This window comes from Melanerpes formicivorus, unplaced genomic scaffold, assembly GCF_026170545.1.
Source record: "Melanerpes formicivorus ecotype bairdi unplaced genomic scaffold, bMelFor1.0.p_v2 SCAF_6, whole genome shotgun sequence".
Classification (NCBI taxonomy): Eukaryota; Metazoa; Chordata; class Aves; order Piciformes; family Picidae; genus Melanerpes; species Melanerpes formicivorus.
Genome location: NW_027142358.1, coordinates 17,071,998 through 17,095,322, shown reverse-complemented (window position 1 = coordinate 17,095,322; position 23,325 = coordinate 17,071,998). Strand labels below are relative to the sequence as shown.

Sequence of the window (23,325 nt, the reverse complement as noted above, 5' to 3'; positions counted from 1 at the left end):
ATTTGATACAGCTTTTTTACTTTCTGTGAAAGCATGAGTAGGAGAACATAGAGGCTCTCTTCCCAAGAGGCTCAGTGGAGCCTTGATGCCCAGGAAGATGATCTGAAGTACCACAGGACTAGCCAGACACTGGACATTTGACTCAGGCCCTTAGATGACTTTCACCCTGTCATTACACATTTAAAATAATAAAAATAAATACAATGAGCACAGAAAGTGTGCTTTGCTTTGGAGAAAAGCCAGTTATAGCAAAAGTTGCTTTGTTTGCAAGTCCTAAAATAAAGCCTTAATCACTCACAAGAGAAACCATTCACAGACAGAAAGAACGCTGCATAATTTGTAGGCCTTTGCAAGGTTTTGCAACCCTCCAAGGTTCCCTTTTCCTAGAAACAGCACAAGCTAGACAGAGCTTTTTGCCCGCCTGCTATCTTGAATATTTTAGGTCTTGTATGAGTGAATCATAAAGAGCTGTGACATAAAGTTCAGTTTAACCAATTGCCAAACAGGAAGGCACTCATTACTCATTTAAAAGCATCCTTTGTACAAATGACTACAGTAAAGCATGATGAATTAAGAAAAAAAAAAGTCCAACACAGAACATGATCAGATTCGATCTATCCATCGTGGTGCAAACAGCAGGCAGACAATAGTGTCGCCTACATCTGCTTTCTCAAGCTGACCTTGTTGATCTGATAGATCCTGAGGCTGTGTACCATATTCACAAAAACAGAGTGCAGGGGCAGACAGCTGACTTGCACCAGAATGTCAGCAAAATCCCTGCTTTCACTTTACCTTCAAAGCTTTTATTGCTGACACGAAACCTGGGTCTTATGAACACGACATCTGAAAAGTTGGTTCAAAGAGAGATTCACCAGTTAGTATTTGTTAATATGGACAGTTACAGCCACAGTCAAGAGCTCCAAGAATTCAGTTTACCATATCCCTTACAATTACAGACGATACAAATTATTTATATTCTCCATTGGCAACAAGGCAAGCAACAGTAACAAGTACTGTCCACCTTCACAGAGCACAGTTAGCTGGCCATTTAATGTTATTGCTTCAACAGTGAAACATCTGACGCGTGCCAAGCCACCAGTTTAAAGGGTTTCACATCAGTTAACCTTAATTTAATGCCCAGAAATATGTAATTGAACATGTGACGGAGGTAAACCTGTATGGTTCTTTCAGGGTGTCAGTGAAGACATGCCTGAATTAATGCTTGTTCATATAACTCAGCTGCCCTTTTGAAGGGATTTGGACAAAGCCCCTGGCAATAAACCATCAAGAGACTCAGTAGTACCAGAATCTGCAGCAAACCGTGTCAACATCCACTTGGAAGTTCTTCACAGAAAGACAAACAGAATCAACAATTCTTACTATGACGAACAATTAAGGTGAGTGGAATCAAAACCACAGCAAAAATTAAAGGTGATTGGGTGATTTCACCCAATTTCTGGAAAAAGACTTTGAAAGTAAAATGCCAACATTTGCTGATGCCATTTTCTCGGTTAGAAAAAGTGTATGGTCAAGTCTTTTGTTTTGATGAATATCACCATTTGCACCATTTTAAAACATGAGTGGCTTCTAAACCTGTACACACTTTCAGGATAAGGACATAGCACTGTAAAAAAAAACTAGATTAAATTATCAATTTAAGAATAGAAAGATGGGACATGAAAAGGAAATGGTAATAATAATACTTTAATTATTGCTACTTAAATGAAAGGCTCACTGTGCAATGAAATATAGTATATTGTTTTGATTTCCATGCCTTAAAGAGATAAGCAAGCTGTTGAAAGATTCAGAGATCAGCAAACATGACTGAAGAAACACAGACACCTGAATTACTAAACAGTAAAAGTCTGTGTTATTGATACAAATAAAAATACAATACCTCAAGCTTCATAGAAAAGATATACTTGTCAGAAAGGCTTCAAAATTATGTTAGTAGTATTCAGAAACGAATACATGTTTTTTACGCCTGCTAGTTTTCTCCTTCACACAACTCAGTCAAGGTAATTGAAATCCCTATTACAAAGTATTTATGAAGCTGAGAACAGAGTGGAACTCAAAATAAAATTAAGCAGTTATATGTACATCTGCTCCCTGACATTAGAAAAGATAAATGACATAAATGGACATGAAACATTATCTCTATTGCTTAGAAGAATAGCAAGTTTCATATATTTGTCACACGTGACATCTGACATCAAAAGTGGAAGAAAAAAACTGAGTAATTTTCTGAAATGTAGGACACTAACTTCAAAAAAGACCTAGCAATTCTTCTCACCTAATGATTCTAGTCAACTCTCTTCTCCACAATAAAAGCAACATGTATAAACTTATTGTGTTAATTAGAAAGGCAACACACTTAGCTCAGAAAAAAAGGGGAAGCTAAAAAAATCAGGATTAGCAAATTGAAGGCCAGAAAAAAAGGAGTGAATCATATATGCCTGCTGCCTATACAAAGCACTGGAGCAGTGCATTTTAAATCAATCTGTTCATCCCAGGCAATCTGTATATTGGGACAATTATTTGTTTTCCTTCTCCAATGTTTAGTCATCATAAAAACCATCTACATGAAAACAGCTTATGCTTTACAGTTCTGATGAAGCTCATAAAAAATTAATAGAATGTGAAGAAGGAAACATGATGATGCATAGAAATTATATGTCCAAAAGACAAGAGGTATGCACAGGTCTCACTGATAATACGCTTCGTTCATTTTCACATCTGAGGCAGCATTTTGAACTTAAAGGTTGAATTATAAAACGTGCATCGGGGTTGTTAGCTATCATGTCAAAACTAAAATGCACATGAATTGAAGAGAGAATTTATTCAATAGCATCTCTTTCATTTATGGGGAATGGGAGAAACAAGTACAGGAAAACGAGCTCCTCTTGCAAGGTCTTGAGCATACTCAGGAGAACAGCAAAAACTACATCAACTACAGCAAGGATTGGGATTTTTATCTGCTAGGTAGGATTCTACCTACTTTTCTAGGGTCAAGAATGCTGATGCTTCTCTCTTTATTACAAAACAACTCTTTGGCTTCTCAGCAGAGCAGAAGTACAGACATTTGTGTCAGACATCCAGCACTGCTCTGCACCCCCAGTTCCACATGAGTATGCTTCCTACAGTGGGCATGAGGACTTAACTTAATCACAGCAGCTCATCGAGAAGGATATACCGACCAAGGTACAAGCTTATCCCTGTGCTTCACCCTGGAAACACAAGTGGGTTATTAAGGAGAGAATCCCGCAGTAAATTTGCTCAAGAGTTTCCTCTGCTCATCTGGGATTTGTCACAGTCTCCCAGGGAACTTGCACAGTATCGCTCTTACAAAATTGTGTTGAATTGGGTCAGTGGAACTATTTTCTGTCTTCCCAGCAACAGATGCTAAAGTGCATACTAAATTGCCTTCTGATGTCTTACAATACGCTATTTCCTCGTAATACCTACAGGAGAAGTGTAAATACACAAGCAACAGCAACAAATCAGGTTAAAACCAGTGTCAGAGAACATAGTGTAGAACTGTGTGTGTGTTGTAAATCCTTACCTTATGCTATCAATGTGAGAATCAAACTCTGATAAGGAACTACAAAAAGGTCTTTTTAAGGTTCCTCATTTACCCTCCTTAATCTTGTCCATTCCAAAAGCCATAATGAAAATAGGAAACTATTGTGAATTAATGCTAATTAGCAGGGAGAAATCAAGCCCAGGTAGCAAATAACGAGAATTCCACTAACAGTTTAGAGCTGCATTTGTTTGTAACTAGATGTCGTAAAAATAGCAGAAAAGGAAAGGGAAGAAAAAGATCAGATCCATAATAGTAGACTCTTTTCAAAAATGTGCTTCTCCAAAGGAAAAACAGCCTTCTAGACTTCAGAATTGAGAATAAAATTGAAAGAAAAGAACTCCTCCCTGACAGAAGAAACTACACTCCTCCACTGCACACATGAAAAGGGACGTTCCACCCTTTTCCATCTTCTGACACACTCCTGGTATCTTGAATAAAATCTGTGTAACCCAGCAATATATCCTATAACTGCTTTGGGATTTCTTGCTATAAAGTAGCTGCCTACATGATTACATTTCCAGCTGCTGTTTTGCTGTAATTTAATGATAATTCCTTCATGTTTATATTTGATTCTTTTAATAGCATTGTTTTCTAAGGAGTTTCAGAAAAGTATTTACCTCCTTGAGACCGTGTTGGTGAAATTAAATCAAAACAGTTGAATGAACTACTCTGCTGCACAGACCATCTACAAACGCATATGCAACACTCCTTGAAGCATATTAGTAAGCAATGTACATGCCACTAAGCTCAAAAAGGATGGAACTGCAAACACTAATGAGTCATAAGTAGACAGAAACTAAAACGACAAGTTGATTAAAGATACCCTTCCATTGACAGGGACAGTGAAATGAATTGTACAGCACATACTAATTCAGTTCTGTCATACACTGGTTAAGACTACTGGTGTCAAGATTAATCATTTCAGCCTTGTTCCAAATCATTCCTCTGCTCAGGTCATTTTGCTATTGACACCTGTCTTTACTACCACGTACCTGTTTATTTAAAGAAAAAGAACATATGGCACTAGAGATACTGAGAAAACAGATGTAGACTAATGGGTACAGCTGTCATGCAGGCAAGTCAGGCAGGTACATGTGCCTATTTACCTACTTATGCAGACCAACCATACTCAGGGCTCAGACCAACATTGGCCAGCCCCTTTCCTGAGTAAGGGAGATCTTAAAAACCTGTTCTCAAACTTAAGACAAAATTTTGGTATCACTTCATACTTAATTTCTGCAATGCTTTTGTTAGCTGAACTTTTCAAAGTCATAAACACTGTTTCAAAGTATAAGCTTGTAAAGCAAAAAGCACATCTGAACTTAAATATTGCTATTAGATACTTGGCTTTCCCCTTATTTGTATCTGATTCTTTAACTTAGGGGCTTCTTGCTCACCCTGACTGACATCAAATTCAGGTGTGTTTCCTACCAGGGTTTGTGTATTGGCATTTTGGGTTTCCTATGTTCATGGACTTCAATTACCCTGCTTATGTTTTTGGTGTTAAAACTGTTAATTTAGCTGTCTTTATTCTGAAATTAGATTACTAACAGCACCTTTAGTTATGCAGCCTGAAGAGACCACTTAGCCTGTTTCCTGCTGACAGACCCAGCCTCTTGGCAGACAGAAAAGACTTTATGGAGAGAGGGAGGGAGAGTGTTGTTTCAGTGAAGCTCTGTGTGCAGATCAGGACCACTATGCTCATTACTCCCACACAGCAGGTCCCAGTTTTGAGCACATTTCACCTAACCTGAGTGTTTTGTAAGGCTACAGCTTTAAGGTTTTGCCTGAACTTACTTCTCCCAGTTTCTGTTTTCATTGTAACAGAAACTTTTAATCATCATTAATGGAAATTAAAGTATTCAGTTTATGATAAACGTTACAAGAGGGATGTGGAGGTGCTGGAACGTGTCCAGAGAAGGGCCACAAGGATGATCAGAGGGCTGGAGCACCTCTCCTATGAGGACAGACTGAAGGAGTTGGGGCTGTTCAGCCTGCAGAAGAGAAGGCTCCGAGGTGACCTAATTGTGGCCTTCCAGTATCTGCAGGGGGCCTACAGGAAGGCTGGGGAAGGACTTCTCAGGATCTCAGGTAGTGATAGGACTAGGGGGAACGGAATGAAGCTGGAGGTGGGGAGATTCAGGCTAGATGTGAGGAGGAGGTTTTTCACCATGAGAGTGGTGAAACCCTGGAATGGGTCGTCCGGGGAGGTGGTCGAGGCCCCGTCCCTGGGGATGTTTAAGAGCAGGCTGGATGAGGCTCTGGCCAGCCTGATCTAGTGTAGGGTGTCCCTGCCCATGGCAGGGGGGTTGGAACTAGATGATCCTTGTGGTCCCTTCCAACCCTGAATGAAACTATGAAACTGAATTATATAGTAGCTAAACCCAAAACAAATTACTGATTTGCTTTTACTCTGAACTGTTATTTCAAGTAACCAGCATGCAGATGAAAGCACAATTCATTTTCAAATGGAACAACTACCTACAGCAAAATAACCAAAGTAACTTCACTTGTAGCTCCCTGCCTTGCCTGCTCTCAGCGCATACAGTAAGTCAGAACAGGCAGATGTTACGAGTTCAGCACAGGCTTTCTCTCCAGCTAGGGCAAGTACACTACCCTGCAAACTGGCTCCTCATGAGGAAGAATTCTAGCCTCATCTTGGGCACTGGGTATGTCGGTCACATATCCATCACACTAGATTTTCACTTTATGGGTTGCGTTCACTTAATTGTAACATCAACAGTCCATTAATGCTGGATTAACAAGATACTTAAATGGGGTAAACATAGTGTTCCAGACAACCAATTTTCAAATGCTAGAAATAATTATTACACTTAAATTGCCACAATATGAAAACAGGTTGTCCTGTGTTATTGTCATTCGACCAAATACAGGTTTATTTGTCAAAACCTAAAAAACAATAAAAAAAAGGATCACTTTTCTACAGAAGCAAATCAAACTGGAAAAAAAAGACCAAAGACAAAATTTACCACAGAACAGATATTCCAAATACAGTTAAAGACTATTTGGCTGGAAAAAAGAAACACATCCATTTTGGTGTAAAAGGAAAAACTGCATTTTAATTCACTTACTAAAAGCTCACAGATGTGTTTTAGAGAAGAGATGGTAAAAGTTGCAAATATGCCTTGCTCTGGCAAGTGTCAGTTTTTTTCCAAAGGGTAGGTCACTGCATGGAAGAGCAAAAAATAACCAAGCAGCCTTGGGAATACATGAACAACAGTTTTCACTCAGAGTAGAGATGTGTATTTTTATACTGAAACCAGGCTGAACTGCTTCTTCAGGAAATTATTGAAGGAAACACAGCTGAGGTTGCTGAAAGAGCAAGAGGAGTTGAGATGCATTTTGGTCAACTTTGGGCAACTGCAAATTCAGTGAAAAATATGGGAGATGCTGCTGTTACTATAATCATACTCAAACTGAATTCATAATGTCTTCTTTGAACCCGAAACTCAAAATTAAATTCAGGGTAGTATCAAGCCCTTCCAGATGGAAACCTCCAAATTACATGAAGGTCTACATCAAACTTATCCTAGAAGCATCTCTCAAGGAGTGAAGCTTTATTTATGCATTTCCATAATGCCAAGAAGACTCCCATGACTGAGTGTATAACATCTTGGTGTAGTTCAGCTGCCTAGTAATCTCCAAAACCTAGCATTTTTTTCCCTACAGAATTTACAGACTAGACAGTTCTACTGTTAGCCATAGCACAAAGGAAAATGATGCTACAGACAAGAGGACTGTTTGAGAGAGATCTATTGAAGAATATCCATGAGAGAGTATTTGGAAACAAAGCACCTTAACTAACATCATAAGCTACCAATACATTTTCATACTATGACTAACTAAAGGCACAATCTGAATTTGAATATGCAGTATGAGAACACAACAGAGTGTTATCCAGAAAACTGCAGTTAGTGAAAATTCTGGGAAGTTGACATAAGCAGTACAAGATGTAGCTCTTTCCAGGAGTATGTTTCTTGCCTTTTCCATTTCTTGCGACCATTTCAATAGTTATCCTGCCAGCACAACCACCTCCAAAAAGTTTGATATACATGCCTATTGCAAATCCAGTTTGTATCAGCACAGGGATCTTGCTATTTTATAGCTTATGCTAACTCCGAGGGAAGCAAGGTGCATCAGCAAAAGGTAATTTTTGCTGTAGAACTATACTCACCCTAGCACTTCTGCCTACATTGTGAGTTGTAAATAAGCACAGACCTTAACAACACTTCCACACTCACTCCAGTTTTATACAGTTGGCCAGGCCAACAGCATCCTGGCCTGCATCAGGAATAGTGTGACCATCAGGAGCAGGGGAGTGATTATGTCCTGGTGATCAGCACCGGTGAGGCTGCACCTTGAACATTGTGCTCAGTTTTGGGCTTCTCACTACAACAAGGATGTTAAGGTGCTGAGGTGATGTCCAGAGAAGGGCAATGAAGCTGGTGAAGGGTCTGGAGAACAAGTCTTATGAGGAGCGGCTGAAGGAAATGGGATTGTCTAGTCTGGAGAAGAGGGGCTGAGGGAGAACCCATGGCTCTCTACAACTACCTGAAAGTAGGTTGTAGTGAGGTGGGTGTTGGTCTCTTCTCTCTACTATCAAGTGACAGAACAAGACGAAACGGCCTCAAGCTGTACCAGGAGAGATTTAGATTGGATATCAGGAATTTATATTTTTTTACTGAAAGGGTGGTCAGGCACTGGAATAGGTTGCCCAGGGGTGGAGTCATGGTCTCTGGAGGTGTTACAAAAATGTGCAGACGTGGCACTTTGGGATATGGTTTAATGGCAATGGTGGTGTCAGATTGACAGTTGGGCTTAAAGGTCTTTTCCAATCAAAAGAATTCTATGATTCTACATGTAGATTTCATGTCAGGTGATCTCATCCTCACTCCACAGAACTCCTTAGCTTAATGCCTTTCTTCCATGTTTCAGATAAATCATGGAATCCAAGTAATATACCATCCCCCAAAAGAAGCATGCCTTTCACACCATGTAAAATTGAAGTTCAGTGCTCATATTTTCAGAGCTCAGATTACAATAAAAGCATTTGCAGCTGTGAGAAAAGGTGAAGGGGTTGTACAAGGTAGGCAGAACTTTCTAGTCTGATGGCTACTTCATAACAGTCAAACTTTAATTAATTTAAAAACACTAATAATTCAAAAATAACAAAATAATTGTTTGTTTGGTAACCTTTTCTTTCCCTCTTTCTTCTCTTTTCTCTTCCTTCCTTACAGTATTGTCAAACCAGAACACAGATCTATTGTTTTTCCTACACAGGTAGAGCTATCTTCCAGCTTTTAAGAGAGAAGTACCATCACTGGAGGAAATCTAATTATTGATTATTTTGCTGCTTGAGTCAATACTGGTGTATGTAGATATTAATACTCATGCAGCATGTAATACAATCTTCAATCTCTAGTGTTATTAGGAAGAAGGAGGGGAGTTAAGGACAGGTCAGAAATATCTTAATCATCAATGAAATCTGTGGCAGAAGCTTCTGGAGAGAGCCACTTAGTTTTTCTTTTCTCCCCCTCCCCCCACCTCCAGGGTCCTTGATTCATGCAAAACTGATCTCAAAACAGATTAGGCTGTAGACTCCAGTTTTAGATGGTGATTACTGGTAAAATAAACCTCAAATGCCCTAGTCTGTTAACCATGTAACTCTGAAGAGTTGCTGAACACTGTGAGTGAAACTATACAACTGTTTGAAATGGCATAAACTAGAGCGGTAGCTTTTGGTGATGTCATTGATAGAAAATCAAGAGCTCCAATTAGCCTTCAGTTTAAGGCAACAAGCATTGTTTATAGTGGGACTTTCAAAAAATTATCAGCTGTTTGACATGTTTTAAGAATATCAACAAATACAGTATAAAGACAATGAACAATAAATATTGCTCTCTCACTACGACAAATTTTCACATTGCTGTTGCACAGAAATTTTGACAGTCAGGATACTGCACAAATGCAGTAGAGAAGTAAAAAGTGAGACAGTGTTAGGAGAAAATCCCATTATATATTAAAGACAGAGCTGAAAGTAGCAGAATTGAATTGTAAAGGAAATACTGAACCTCCTACTTAGGACTTCACTAAACCAAGAAATGTCTAACTTGCATACAGTATTATTTTATGATCAGCCCCCCTTTCATTCAAATAAAGTCTCTCATTTCAAACTGCTCTGGGTCACCCTGACACCTTTGCAATTTGTACACCCTTAATTTGATTAAATGGCTGGAAAATGCATATTTCAAGTAAACTATCTGTCACTGTTTCGGATGACTGAGGTTAAATTCTGAGTGTTCACAGTTATGGTGTGTGCTCCGACTACAGGAAAGAGAGTTAGAATTGAGAAGTAGAAAACTCAAAGTAAATGTAGTGGTTACAGAAAACATCACAACTGAGAACCCACATTGAGGATTAAAATTCCTGAACATTGTCAGATGTCCCATTTTCCAGTGATACACATCAGCTTTGCTTGACTTGACAGTAAGAACACAGCAGAGAATCAGAACTGATGATTCTGTCCACTGTGGAAAGCTACTTCCCTGACTGCAAAACTGCCTTTTCCTTGCTGTTTAATAAAGGCCTACTATGTGATCCAGCTAAACAAACAATAGTAAATACTGAAAAACGACAAGCATTGCTCCACATGTTTTCCAAGCTGCTATCACAGTTTCACCATTAAAGTAGAAATAGCAACAGTTTAGGCACTGGTTTTTTTAAACGATAGCTCTACAACCTTTAGAACATCCATTTCCCAGGAGTCAGATTTTCACCAATAGGCAGCCACTGCCTGGGATGAGTCCTTTCCCTCCACTGAGCAATTAATTCTAAGCTACTTTGAACCTTTCCAAAATGCTGGAGATAATTTTATTCAAAAAGCAAACTGTCAATGACATGTCTGTCACTTGTATCCCAAGACAAGTGCAGAAAACAGTATAATGTCTGTCTTGCTACCACAAGCTCATCATTTTTGCATCTGCTAGCAACAGCTGATGGATCATTCGCTAGTCTGTCATGAAGTAAAAATACTAGCTGTCAATATACTCAAGGTCTTGGATCAGAAGGGACAGCCCATCTCATGACACTCTCCAGGACTTCCTGAAAACTGATTTCATTCTTACATCTCCATCCCTTCTTGCTTAATGCAGTGGGGGCCCTGGGGGATTCTTGAGATTTTTATGCCAAAGAAAAGAGAAGTGCACCTGTAATTGTAGGAGGGTCATGATTTTGAAGCACCCCAGCTCAGGATTTAGTTTTGAATGTAGCAAAATTAAACAGGAGTTACTTTTCCTGGAGGATGGATATTTGTCTATTTGTTGTTCCTGCTCAGAGGGAAATTTGTTCAGCATCTATTCCAACTAATAGAACAGACAACTCTTTTTTTTTTTTTCTTTTTAAATTTTGTTTATGGGACTAATGCCTACACACAGTCTAGTAGCAGGTACCACATTTCTCTTACCTTGCTTGATTGACTACATGAGAACAATGGGGGCATAGTAAAAAAAATATCTCTGTAACAGAAGGTCTTTTTGCTAATGAAATGGCTGTAGTGCATTTCCCTCTATCACTTATGTGTAAGGGCTCAAATTAGCTACATTTTCCAACAGCAGCATTTTATTAGTTTTATTCTCTTTCCTCACCTTTCATCGCCTTGCTGGTGGTAAGAAGCTGAGTATGCTGGTTTAGGCTGGGACACCATTAGTTTTCTTCCTAGTAGTTGGTATGGGCTGTTTTGGGCCTGTGCTGGAAACAGTGTTGGTAATACAGGGATGTCTTCATTACTGTTGAGCAGCGCTTACAGAGTCAAGGCCTTTTCTGCATCTCACACAACTCTACCAGTGAGTAGATTGGGATGGCACAAGAAGTTGAGAGAGGACACAGCTGAGACAGCTCACAGCCCAACTCACCAAAGGGATATCCCATGCTGTATGCCATCATGCTCAACATATAAAGCTGGAGGGAATAATGAAGAGCGGCAGCATTTGTCTTCACAAGAAACTGGTAGTGTATGATGGAGCCCTGCTTTCCTGGAGATGGATGAACACCTGACTGCCAATGGGAATGGGTAAATGAATTCCTTGTTTAGCTTTGCTCGCCTGTATAGCTTTTGCTTTACCTATTAAACTGTATTTATCACAACTCTCCAGTTTTCTCATGTTTTGTTTTCTGATTCTTTTCCCCATCCTACCAATGAGGAGTTAGTGAGCAGTTGTGAGGAGCTTGGTTGCTGGACGGGGTTAAACCATGAAACAGCATGGCACTACTTTACAGAAGCTAAAGTCACACCACCCTTCAACTAAAAAAAGCAGTATTAACAACACTGAAATAATTTGAAGCAAACAGTTCAGATGCAATATCCTCACAAAGACAGAAAACTGCTCTGAAGCAGGAGTTGGGAAACAGGCTCAGATAAAGTGACTTGCCAAACCCAGCTACCGGCTGTGCATGACATAGTCAAATCACAGTATCACAGTATCATCAAGCTTGGAAGAGACCTCAAAGATCATCCAGTCCAACCTGTCACCACAGACCTCATGACTGGACCATGGCACCAAATGCCATGTCCAATTGCCTCTTGAACACCTCCAGGGACGGTGACTCCACCACCTCCCTGGGCAGCCCATTCCAATGGCGAATGACTCTCTCGGTGAAGAACTTTCTCCTCACCTTGAGCCTATACTTCCCCTGGTGCAGCTTGAGACTGTGTCCCCTTGTTCTGGCGCTGGTTGCTAGAGAGAAGAGACAAACCCCTTCCTGGCTACAGGAAGGTAGTTGTAGAGAGCAATGAGGTCTCCCCTGAGCCTCCTCTTTTCCAGGCTAAACAATCCCAGCTCCCTCAGCCTCTCCTCACAGGGCTTGTGCTTAAGGCCTCTCCCCAGCCTTGTTGTCCTTCTCTGGACACATTCATGTGTCTCAATGTCCTTCCTAAATTGAAGGGCCCAGAACCGGACACAGGACTCAAGGTGTGGCCTAACCAATGCAGAGTACAGGGGCACAATGACTTCCCTGCTCCTGCTGGCCACACTATTCCTAATGCAGGCCAGGATGCCACTGGCCTTCTTGGCCAACTGGGCACACTGCTGGCTCATGTTTTGGCGGCTGTCAATCAGCACCCCCAGGTCCCTCTCTGTACCTCCTCTAGCACATGTTTCATTTTCTGTTGTATATGACACAATCTCTCTCAGTTTAGAAACACTGCAGAATCACTCATGGTGTTTTTGTCCACTAGCCACCATGTTATGATGACAGGTAGACCACCAAAGTACTACAAAATTACTTTCTACATTTCCACAGTTAACTGAAAATTAACTAGCAAAAGGTAAACCATCTTGCATCTGAAGTGCCTTTCCCACACTCACTCTGCAAAGGACATCTGTGTCAGTTCAGCACCTCCTGTAAGCACTATGTTAAATCCTATCTCCCCCCAAAATAAGCCTGACATTCTCTCCTGACTTGTGTCAGCCCATTGTATACACTGGCTGATTAATCCAAGTAACAAAATTATTCCACTTACTCAAGGGAACAAATTCCCACTGAACTCTCTGCTGAGATTAATCTACAAGTGCAAGAGAAAAAAAAAAAGAAGCCAAAAGATGACATCTGGGACAGAACTGAAGAGATTCCTCATAAAGATACCAAGGAACCATTTTTTTTTCTCCTCAGTTTCTAAAGTATTAACAGGAAGTAAAAACAAAATAAGCAAGAAAAAACATTTCAACCAGGTCAAATGAGCATTCAAGTGGAGGTAAGAAACCACTTTAAATTCTCACAGTATTATAAGCACCTTTGACAGGTCTGATAATTTTAAAGGCCTAATTCCATTACAGTATCTAGCAGCCTGCAAGGGCACATTTTACTAACCATAGGCCACCAGGTCATGATAGATGCTGCCAGAAAACATTAAAGGTTAAGTAAGATGTAAGACCATAAAACAATGTGCCAACAACGTTAACTAGCAAGCATGGTGCTGCTTGAGAGGATAAAAAATGCAGGTGGGTTTTCCCATCAACTGTAGTTCCAGGAGCCCTAGCAGAATCAGGTGGTAAGGTAGGGCCAGTACAAGGCATGCTCATATGACAAGAAAATCCTCTTTGCTATCCAAAATTTCCTATGTTAAAATCTATGAAGTGCAAGATCAGGTTAATTAACATTATGCAAACAGACCTATACAATGGATTTCACCAGTCCTCTTCAACTGGAAAACATCAGCAGCTGCTGTCCAGCCAGTAGCAGTGGGACTGCCACAAAGGAGTAACAAGGCAGGAGACGTCCTGGCAACTAAGATCAGGCAACCAGGACTTACCTGTGTATAACAGTATAGCACTTTGACTTTGAAAAGCAGCATTCAGATCCTCACTATGATGAGCTCCAAAGACAAGAGTTAAAACAATGACACAATAACTTTGCCTTAAATCCCCTGGAAAAGTTACTCAAGAACAGCACCATAATTGCTGCAGGTGGTAACACGCTTCAACTCTGCCTGAGAGTATTTATGCAACACATTTATGCAGCTACAACACCAACGTGTAATTTTGATTGCTTATTCCTTAAGGGTGCCTAGATACAATGACAATGGCCATAATCACAGTTAACATTCCATTCATTAGATAAAAACCCTAGTATTTCACATTTCAAACTAACAGAAAGGAAGGCATCACACAAATCATTGCTTGTGTGTGTGGCAAAGGCTTGAAATCTGCTCTGCATACTCTCCTCTATAAGGCACTATGAAGATATTCACAAATATATCTTCAGGTTTTTCTTTTCTAACAGAGCTCCTCTGAGTGACATCTATCTGGATAATAAATTGCCAACAGCACAAACAATTAAATTAAAAGCTGTTCAATATGTAAGGGGAAGGGAGTTGACTACTGACCAAATCTGACATACAAATAGCCTGTTAATTTGTCACCAAGCCAAAATAAATGGAATGGGCTGGCTACAGGTGCAGGTAAATGCCTCAGAAACAGACATCAATAAATCATTTAGCTCTCTCTAACATTTTATATTGCAGACATTTAACAAGAAGGACATTTTTGCAACATGATTATTGAGCGCTTCAAGTGAGCCATTTTACATCAACCCATAAAACTTTAAAAATTTCTCCTCCTCATCTCTTATAACCTACTTTTAACAGAAATTATACACTTTATCTTCTTTTCTGCTTATTGCAAAATATGTAATCCAAGTTATGGGGTATTGCATACTAATGATCAACTAACTCTTCAGGTCCAAAACTCTACAAAAGAATAAATCCCCCTCTGATATTTTTTGGTAGATGTATAGACAAAGAAACATCTTGCTGAATGTCAAAGAAAGCCAGAGAACCTACATTCTAGTCTTAATAAAAGTGTCTATATGGAAGGGTGAAAATAGTGCATCATGTACAAAACATGTTCCTCACAAGTAAAATCACTCAGTCCTTGTAATTCTCCATCTCAAATGCTTCTTCAAAAATCCAGCCACTGCCTATCTTCTCTTTCTGCTCAAATGCCATCTGCTGAGCTGTTTTACTATAAAAATGATACGAGTAGCCACAAATAATAACAGACAAAAGCTTAACTGCTTGTTCAAAAGAATAGAATAGAATAGAATAAACCAGGTTGGAAGAGACCTTCAAGATCATCGCGTCCAACCTATCACCCAACACCACCTAATCAACTAACCCATGTAACCAAGCACGCTGTCAAGTCTCCTCCTGAACACCTCCAGTGACGGCGACTCCACCACCTCCCCGGGCAGTCCATTCCAATGGGCAATCACTCTCTCTGTGTAAAACTTCCTCCTGACCTCCAGCCTGAACTTCCCCTGGCGCAGCCTGAGACTGTGTCCTCTTGTTCTGGTGCTGGCTGCCTGGGAGAAGAGACCAACCTCTGCCTGTTTACAACCCCCCTTCAGGTAGTTGTAGAGAGCAATAAGGTCACCCCTGAGTCTCCTCCTCTTCATATTAAAACCAGAAACACAATACACAAAGACCATCTACACGTCTATTTTCCAAAGAGCTTAGAACTGTATTCACAAGACATACAGTTATTTAGGAAAAAGATTAAAATCATCTGCCTTCTAATGGACTAGAACCTCATAAAAGCTTACATGAACATTTCTGGTTTTAACCTGTTTCCAATGCAGCTCTGTCTAATGAAGCCTGTTTCTTGACAGCCACAAATTACTTTAGTTAGTCACTTTAAGCACCTTTCAAGGTAAACTAGCCAATTAAGGAACTGCAGTATTCCCACCCTGAGGAATAGTTAGAAAACATATACAGCCATTGGAAAGCTGACTGGAACAGGAGAATTTAACAGTTCTTGTCTATGTGCAAGAAGATGACATGGTTTAGAAGTTTCTTCCAGACTAACCTCTCAATTGCCCTATTGAGACATTCAATATCATGGCCAAGCGCACTGCCAAACATGCATCATAAATCAGAGCCAACAGCCCTATCTGGACAAAACCCCAGTTATGGCATCGAAGCTCACTAAAGATACTGTCAAACATCAAAACCTACAAAGGGTGTCACAATACTGTGGCACATCTGTCTGAGCAGGAGGGTTGGAGTTAAAACTTACCAAGAGCAACAAAATGAGAATGTTGAGAAATACCCGCAGTGGACCCCATTAACAGAACCAGGAAGACCTAGAAGCTGCTCAAGGCAGTCAAATAACAGCCTGTGATCAATAGAAGCAAATACTGCTGGCAGATCATGTAGGATGAAGACTACGTAAGCCACTGCAATTTGTATGAATAAGTAAATCATGAGAGGCTCCTCTGAAAACTGCGGTGTTAGGGTGATGCTTGAAAAACTCAACTTTTTTTGAATAGTTGGATAGTCTCAGTAGATGAGACTGAAAAGTCAAAGTACTGTTAACACCCTTCTTTAAGTCTGGCTAGAATACAGATAAGTAAGTGGCAAAATAAACACAGTACTTACTAAAACAGAAATAAAGTAGTCAATAAAATGTCAAATATATTAAACCATTAAACAACAGGTCAGTAAAAGCGGTTAGCAGACCTGAGTACTGAAAAAAAAGTCATATGATAGTCTTCTATGAGCTCTCTCTGTTACCTTCTTGGGCTTGAGTAAGAAAAGATGTCCACAAATAAGAAGTGATTTTTACGAGCATCTCTGGTTGCCTTAGTTCTGCTTTTGCTGAAGCCATACTCACTCAATTTGTCACTAAGTTAGGTCAGAATTATTTTGAAAATCCAGTAAAAATAGTTTTAGTAAGTACATGAAAGAAGGAGCCCATCCAGGTACTTTAGCATTAAACCCAAACAGCATTCTAACCGCCTTGTATTTACCAGCCATTCTAGGGTTTTGTCTGCTTCCAGAATGTCAATGCAGACAAGAATTCAGCTTGCCTACCTCCTGAAATTGAAGGCATTTAAAAGATGTAAGGGGCACTGAGGTGCTTAAGAGGTGCCCAAAGAACACAGCAAAGTACCTAGAAGAAAATGCCATCAGGATTAGGAGTAGAAAACTTTAAAGTTTATTCATCCAACTGCTGAGAGCTGTACCTCAGTTTATAATAAACAATAATTAGGAGCCTAGCTGAGTGTGTGAACATTTTATCGGCAGTAATAAAGACAACTGAGAACAAAATTAACCTGTTGGTTTTTGGTTTTTTTTTAGTCCCCTCTGGAATAGGTAAAACTGTCATTGGCTGCTCTGTGTCAACAGAAGCTAAGAATCAGGATTAGTAACGCACTCCAGAGAATTCAAGACATTTGGAGAATGATTCAGGTCAAGAACTGGAGAAATGTATATTTATTATAGGTAGGCCTGCCACACTGGTGAAGTAATTACTGTCCCAGTGTCACTCATTTTATTTTATAACTATGCCTTGTCTTAATTTTAAGGAGAAAATTCTTCAGGGAACCTCTAGTTAAAAATGGGAAAAATAACTAATGCTCTTTCTGGACTTCTTGTCTCCTTACTGAATCCTCAGTGAAAGAGCCTATGTACGTGCCAGACTGGCTGGCTGCTTTCTCGTGGATGATGAACGGGTACACACTCTTCACCATGCCTTGAAAGCTATTACAGCTTGGCTTTATTGTTCACTGGTGTACCTCTGATAATTACTGAGACATCCATTTCATTTGAAGATTAGCTCATCCTTTTACATTCTGGTTTAAAAAGGTTTTGCTCAGTGACTTCAAATTGTTTCAGTATATACACCTTAACATCCTTTTGATAAGGTGTATTAGAAGCAGGCACACTTGTTCTCATACTTTGTTCCCATCCTGCCATTAGAAAAGTGAACAAGACAATACACAATGTAGTTTTTTTCAGTATGTTAACTTTTAGCTATTTTTATAAGGATGTTTGTTTTGGTCACTCCAAAGAAATGATCCCCCACACTACAGTGAAACTGAGGCCATGGCTAGTGGTTTTTTGACAGAACTTTCTGGTTTCTTCCGGAAAGGCAGTACAAGGAAAACCACTGCTTAGAGGAAACAGAAGACAGGCAACATGGTCATTCATTACAGTAACATTTTTTTAAACCCCCAGGATCTGTCTACCATATGCTGTACACTGCAAGGTATCAAGAGGTAATAAACTATCCACTCAGCCTGCACAGCTATGCACACAACCCAGCTAAATTTCTGATACTCCGATTACCCAGCTCTGTCTTGGGTGGCTCTGAACTACAACACAGTAATAGCTGAGCAGTGCTGGGAAGAAGCCACTCCTCTCCACTTTCTACCCCCACACCCCCCCAAGTGAAAAATCTTGCTGTCCCACTGCTTACACAAACAGCTTCATGGTGGTTTGTTAACAGCAGCCTTTTCTGCTTGTTCCACCCAAGACAAAACAGAAGTTCCACTTCCAGGAGCAGCTTCAGAGGAACATATTTCCTGTGGTAGTCTCTGTTCTCAAACTGAGGATAACAAAACCAGACAGAAGATTCACTGAGATCTCTGGAACATCATTTTAGCAATGTTCCACATGGTACAGTTTTGGGTTTATTTGCTTTCCCCTGGTTAGCTCCTTCCCTTATTAGCTCTTTTGCTGTTTAATGCATTGTTCTGTCTTTTGTTGTGAGAGAAAAATAATTTAAACTGTAAAATCCTACAGAGAGACAGTTTCCTGTTGGCTGCACTCTAGTAAGATTTCTTGTTGCTACTGAGCAGTAGCATTAATTTTGCTCATGTCCTGGTCATGAAGCAGACTTGCATTGTTACAGCCCCAGAGACCACTGAGGATACCATGGGAACTTCCATGTCCTCAGCTTACCTTGTGATACATAACACTACTCTCATTTACACATCTTGTAATTTGGGGGCTTTGGGTGGTTGGATTCAGAGACTCTCAATCTAATTATTATACAAACCTTTATGGCAACAGGAGGCCTGTTCTGCCAGACCAATCTCTCTAAATTCATCACTACAATTAATAGAGTACCTGTTACTACAGGTACTGTATGCAAATTGTTTATCGAGCCTTAAGTATCCTCTACTATTCTCTCATTGATAGTTTGAATGCTGCTCTTTGCTTTGTAACCAATAGCTGCCCCTCTGCACTACATGGGAACAAACTTGGGTGTTCCTGGAGTATCCAGCATAAGGGCTCCAGGATGAAATGCTGCTTTTTCCACAAGCAGTTCCAGTAAGAGCACCTCTATTTCACTTAAGTATAAACACAGCAACATTTCTATCAGGACCACAGACACACCAACACACAGATTTTACATTTGCGCCCATTCTACTACAATCTACACAAGAGCTTAAGACTAAGTTTCAAACCTCACAATCAGTATTTTCAATTGCTACCATGAAACTGTATCTTGCAAGTACAGATGACTTCTTTCCTAGTGAAATTTCACTGCATTTGTGGACATATTTCCCCAGACATTTTCTGAAGGCTTCTCCAAATAAAGGATGAAAGTTGGGCAGGTGGGAATCAAACTAATGTTAAGTAATTTTTTTAACAGAAAATTTTAAGACAAGTTCAAACCCAAGCCTTTGGTTAACACTCTTCTATCTGCTTGAACTCAAACTGAAGTGTTACTGAGTTTTTCTGAAGCAAGTTTACATAAACCCAAACTTTTGTTTGCAAGTTCTATTGTACTTTAACTGCCTTCTTGATTTAAGTGCTGAGCAAAAGAGGAACAAAATCCCACTAAGCAGATCAGTGACAGCACAGAGAAAACATGCTTTTGCTCCACTGAGAAGAGCTTTTACTCTTATGCGTGATTACCTGCTGATAAATCACTTCCTTTACCAGTATAACTGTAACAAAGTTCTAATGTTAGTGAGGAAAAATATAAGGAACTATTAGGTAACTTAGAGCAATTTTAGTTGGATCTTAATGGTATGTACTTCAACTTCCAGGTAGTGTTTCAGACAAGCTAATTGTTTTTCTTAGGTCAGACCAGTCTAATGACCTGGTTAGCTTAACTTGATTGAGACATGACTTGTTGAAAAAAATGTCTGTCTCTGAAGTAACTTTTCTCTCCAGAACCTACAGAATAAAAATCATCATCTGTAGTTTTATGAGCCAAGATAAGCCGTTGTCATAAATGGAGGTTCAAACTGGCCAGGTAACCCCTTCAGATCTGTCTAGAGAGAGCATTTATTTCATCAAAAGTTGACATATAGTACAGGATTTTCAGCTGGATTTTATCGTGGGCTCACCTGAACTCAGAAGTAGTTTGTATGAGTGAAGTCAACACTTGTTTGAACAACTTCAGTGAATACAGGATCACTGATACTACTTTAGGAAAAATCTGTTTCACCTTAATCTGCAATTTTACTGGTTAAGAGCTGATATCTTAGAATGGCGAGTCTCTTCACCCAATAAACTATGCTGTCAATGTCCAAGTTGCAAATGCTGAAGCTGTACAGATTTCTTGCATTTAATTTTTACTGTACATCAATTTATGCTGCTTTATTCAGTTTTACATGATTTGCTTTAATCCAAGTAACTAAAACAAAAAATAAATCAATATCCCAAATTCTTGTCTGGCATCCCTAGTTTGAAACTTTCTGAAAAGTCCATAAGTCACATGCAAATTAAATTATCTTTTTAATTTTTAGACAGGCAGAGATAAACAAGACACTCGTTAGTACTCAACACAAGGGGCAAAAAGATTGAAACTTGAATACCCTAGACTGACACTGATGCTAATACTTCTTTGGCATCATCTTTGAAATCACTTCTACAGATGTGAGTTCTGCATGGCAAGGTCCTTATAAAGACAGAAAGAATGAAATGGTGGCAGCAGTATTGTCAACTGCTGTTCACAGAACAGTTCATCACATTTTGACAGTGCCAGACAGGCTGAAGTTGGAGAAAATGCCACTGATAATTGCTGTTGCCTTTTGGCTTTACGACTGCAGATACAATAAGCAAGACTCTTGTAAAATGCAAACGGTTCACCCCTAAAATAGACAGATGGTAAAGTCCAGCTAAATTAGCAAGCTGTTAATTTCCTTAACGCGTCCCCAAATCTCTTAAGGGGCAAAGGTGGCTGTAGGCAAACCCGTTGCAGTTTGCCGGTGGAGCCTGGCTGCCATCCCCTCTGACAAGATGCAGCAGCGCCTTACCCACAATGCACCCACCCTGCCGCTGGCACACACACACGCACACACTCACACCACACGCACACCCTCGCACACACGCACTCCCGGGCGGGCTGAGGCGAGCACAGACACGCACGTTCCCACTTACACACCGTCACTTTCCCTTACCCCCCCAAGGAACCAACTTACCCACAAGTTACGTTTCATTCAAAAAGCCTAGTCTTCCTCTGCTCCCCCTCCTCCGCTCGCCTGCCTCTCTGCTGCTGCAGAAAAAGGCCACATATGTCTGCAAACACTTCTAGGCAGAAACCAGCCAGTGCAGAACAAAGACAGCCGGGGTTGCCTTCATCTCAGCACAAGGCAGCCAGTAGCTATTTCCAAGCTTGTTCGCTCTCCCCCCTCTGAGGGCACCCTGCTCTGTTTCTCCCTCTCTCTCCTCTTTGCCTGTCCAGCTACTGCACAACACACATCAATTATTCATTGCTTGTCTCCCGGTTTCCAGGCAAAACCAATCACAGATGGAGTCTTGCTAATGGGCTCATGCCGTACTTGCCAACAGGCTATTTGTGCTCAAGCTACAACCCTCTAGAGACAATAAAGAGAATCAGGTTAAGCTTTAAAACTTCACACGTACGCGAACAGACCTAAAACGGCAATATACATGTAAGCATCCCTATGACATTGCTTAGGAGTACGTCTTCAGCGCACAGCATGGCAGAAGGCTGCTTTAAATCTTCTGAAAGGGTTTTACGAAAATCAAACACTCAGAAAAATCTCACCTCAGCTGCATGTTACTGATATTGATGGTTTTCTTTTCTGCCTCTAGTGATCCATCTCTTGCTTTCCCATTACACCTCTCTCTCCTCTCATACTCAAGCACGCACGCACACGCGCACACACACACACACGCAGCCACACTTTGCCAGAAGGAAGAGAAAGAGAGAGGGAAGAAAAAAAAAACCAACAACCCACCAGGCAGCTCACATTTCAAACTTGCAAGGAGGGGTGGTGCTTAAAACGCTAGGACAAAGACCCTGTCTCTGGCATCCAGCCAAAATACTAAAATAAATCCCCTCGATCAATTAATTGGAAGCAACACTTGTTCCAGTCCGCATCACAAACCATTAAGGGCACCAAGGCTGAAAAGTCTTTAGATTTGGGAAATCTTATACAGTTGTTTCCCCCACTACCCTGTTTGCTGAATGCTGTTGACTAAATCCATCAAACTACTCAGGCTAATTAGCGGCCAGAGCAGCCTCCGCGGCGGAGCAGCGCCCGGGGCGGGCGGCCCCCGCGGCCGGGAGTTTCCTTCCGGACCGGCGCCGCCCCGCGCCGGGGCCGGAGGTACCGGCGGGGCTGCGGTGGGGTGGGCCAGGCCTGCAGCGGGAGGGGAGGTGCTGGCTACCGGCCCGAGGGGAATCAGCGTCCGTCGCCCAGTCCGCGCCAGCGCGGCGCTCCCGCTTGGCCGAGCCGCAGGCACCGTCCCTCCGCCGCGCGGGGAAACTGAGGCACGTAGGCGGGGCGCTGCGGGCTGCCGGCAACAGTCACTGCCACCAGTGGTATAGCCTGGCCTGGGCCCTTTGCCCAGGTTGGGTTTTTTAAGAGTTCAGACCTTGACCGCAGTCAGCCGCCCTTTGCTCGCAACCGCATCCCCTGTTCCCACGCCGCTGCGCATCCAGCGCTGCCCACCAAGGAGCAAGTTTCTGAGATCAGCCAGGCACAGCGCAGCCGGGGGTGGAGAGCGGAGCCTCAGGGAAAAATAAAAACAACCAACCAAACGGGAAGCTAATGTGACAAATTTCTTGCTCCCCCTCAGAGAGAAAAGTGGCAGTTTAAGTTGTGGCCAGCCGAGCACCAGCCTTTTCCTGCCAGCCTCCTGCGGTGCGGAGCCACTTCCTTCCCCGGCACAACCTGCACAAAGCCACCTCCACCTCTTAAAGGCGCACCCGGCCCTTCTGCAGTGAAGCTGGCCTGCAGGGTCCTGCGAAAAACAAACAGAATAGAAACAACAATAAAGGAGAACTTGAAAAAATAATAATAATTAAAAAAAAAAAACCTGTCTCTCCAGCAAAATTCCTTCCAGTGAAAAAAAATGGCCTCAGCTTTCCTTGCCATGCTTACAGCCACTTAACTGTGCTTTGTAAACACCTTAGCAGAGAGAGTCTGCAACATGACAGCAAACTATCACAGATATC

General features: G+C 41.1%; 1 protein-coding gene across 17 annotated transcripts in view; it reads right to left on the bottom strand.

Moving 5' to 3' along the window:
* ZMIZ1 (zinc finger MIZ-type containing 1) overlaps window positions 1-23,325 on the bottom strand; it is a 361,484-nt gene that overhangs the window by 75,983 nt on the left and 262,176 nt on the right. The window contains exons 1-2 of one of the 17 annotated variants that reach the window (XM_068139927.1): window positions 21,910-22,313; window positions 21,320-21,393 (exon numbers count right to left, since the gene is read on the bottom strand). The exons of 14 other annotated variants lie outside the window; for them this stretch is intronic. The gene's annotated coding sequence lies outside the window, so the exon portion shown is untranslated. Of the gene's footprint in view, window positions 1-21,319; window positions 21,741-21,909; window positions 22,314-23,325 lie in introns of those variants that run through there. 2 more of the 17 variants (XM_068139928.1, XM_068139926.1) reach the window with 2 other exon arrangements.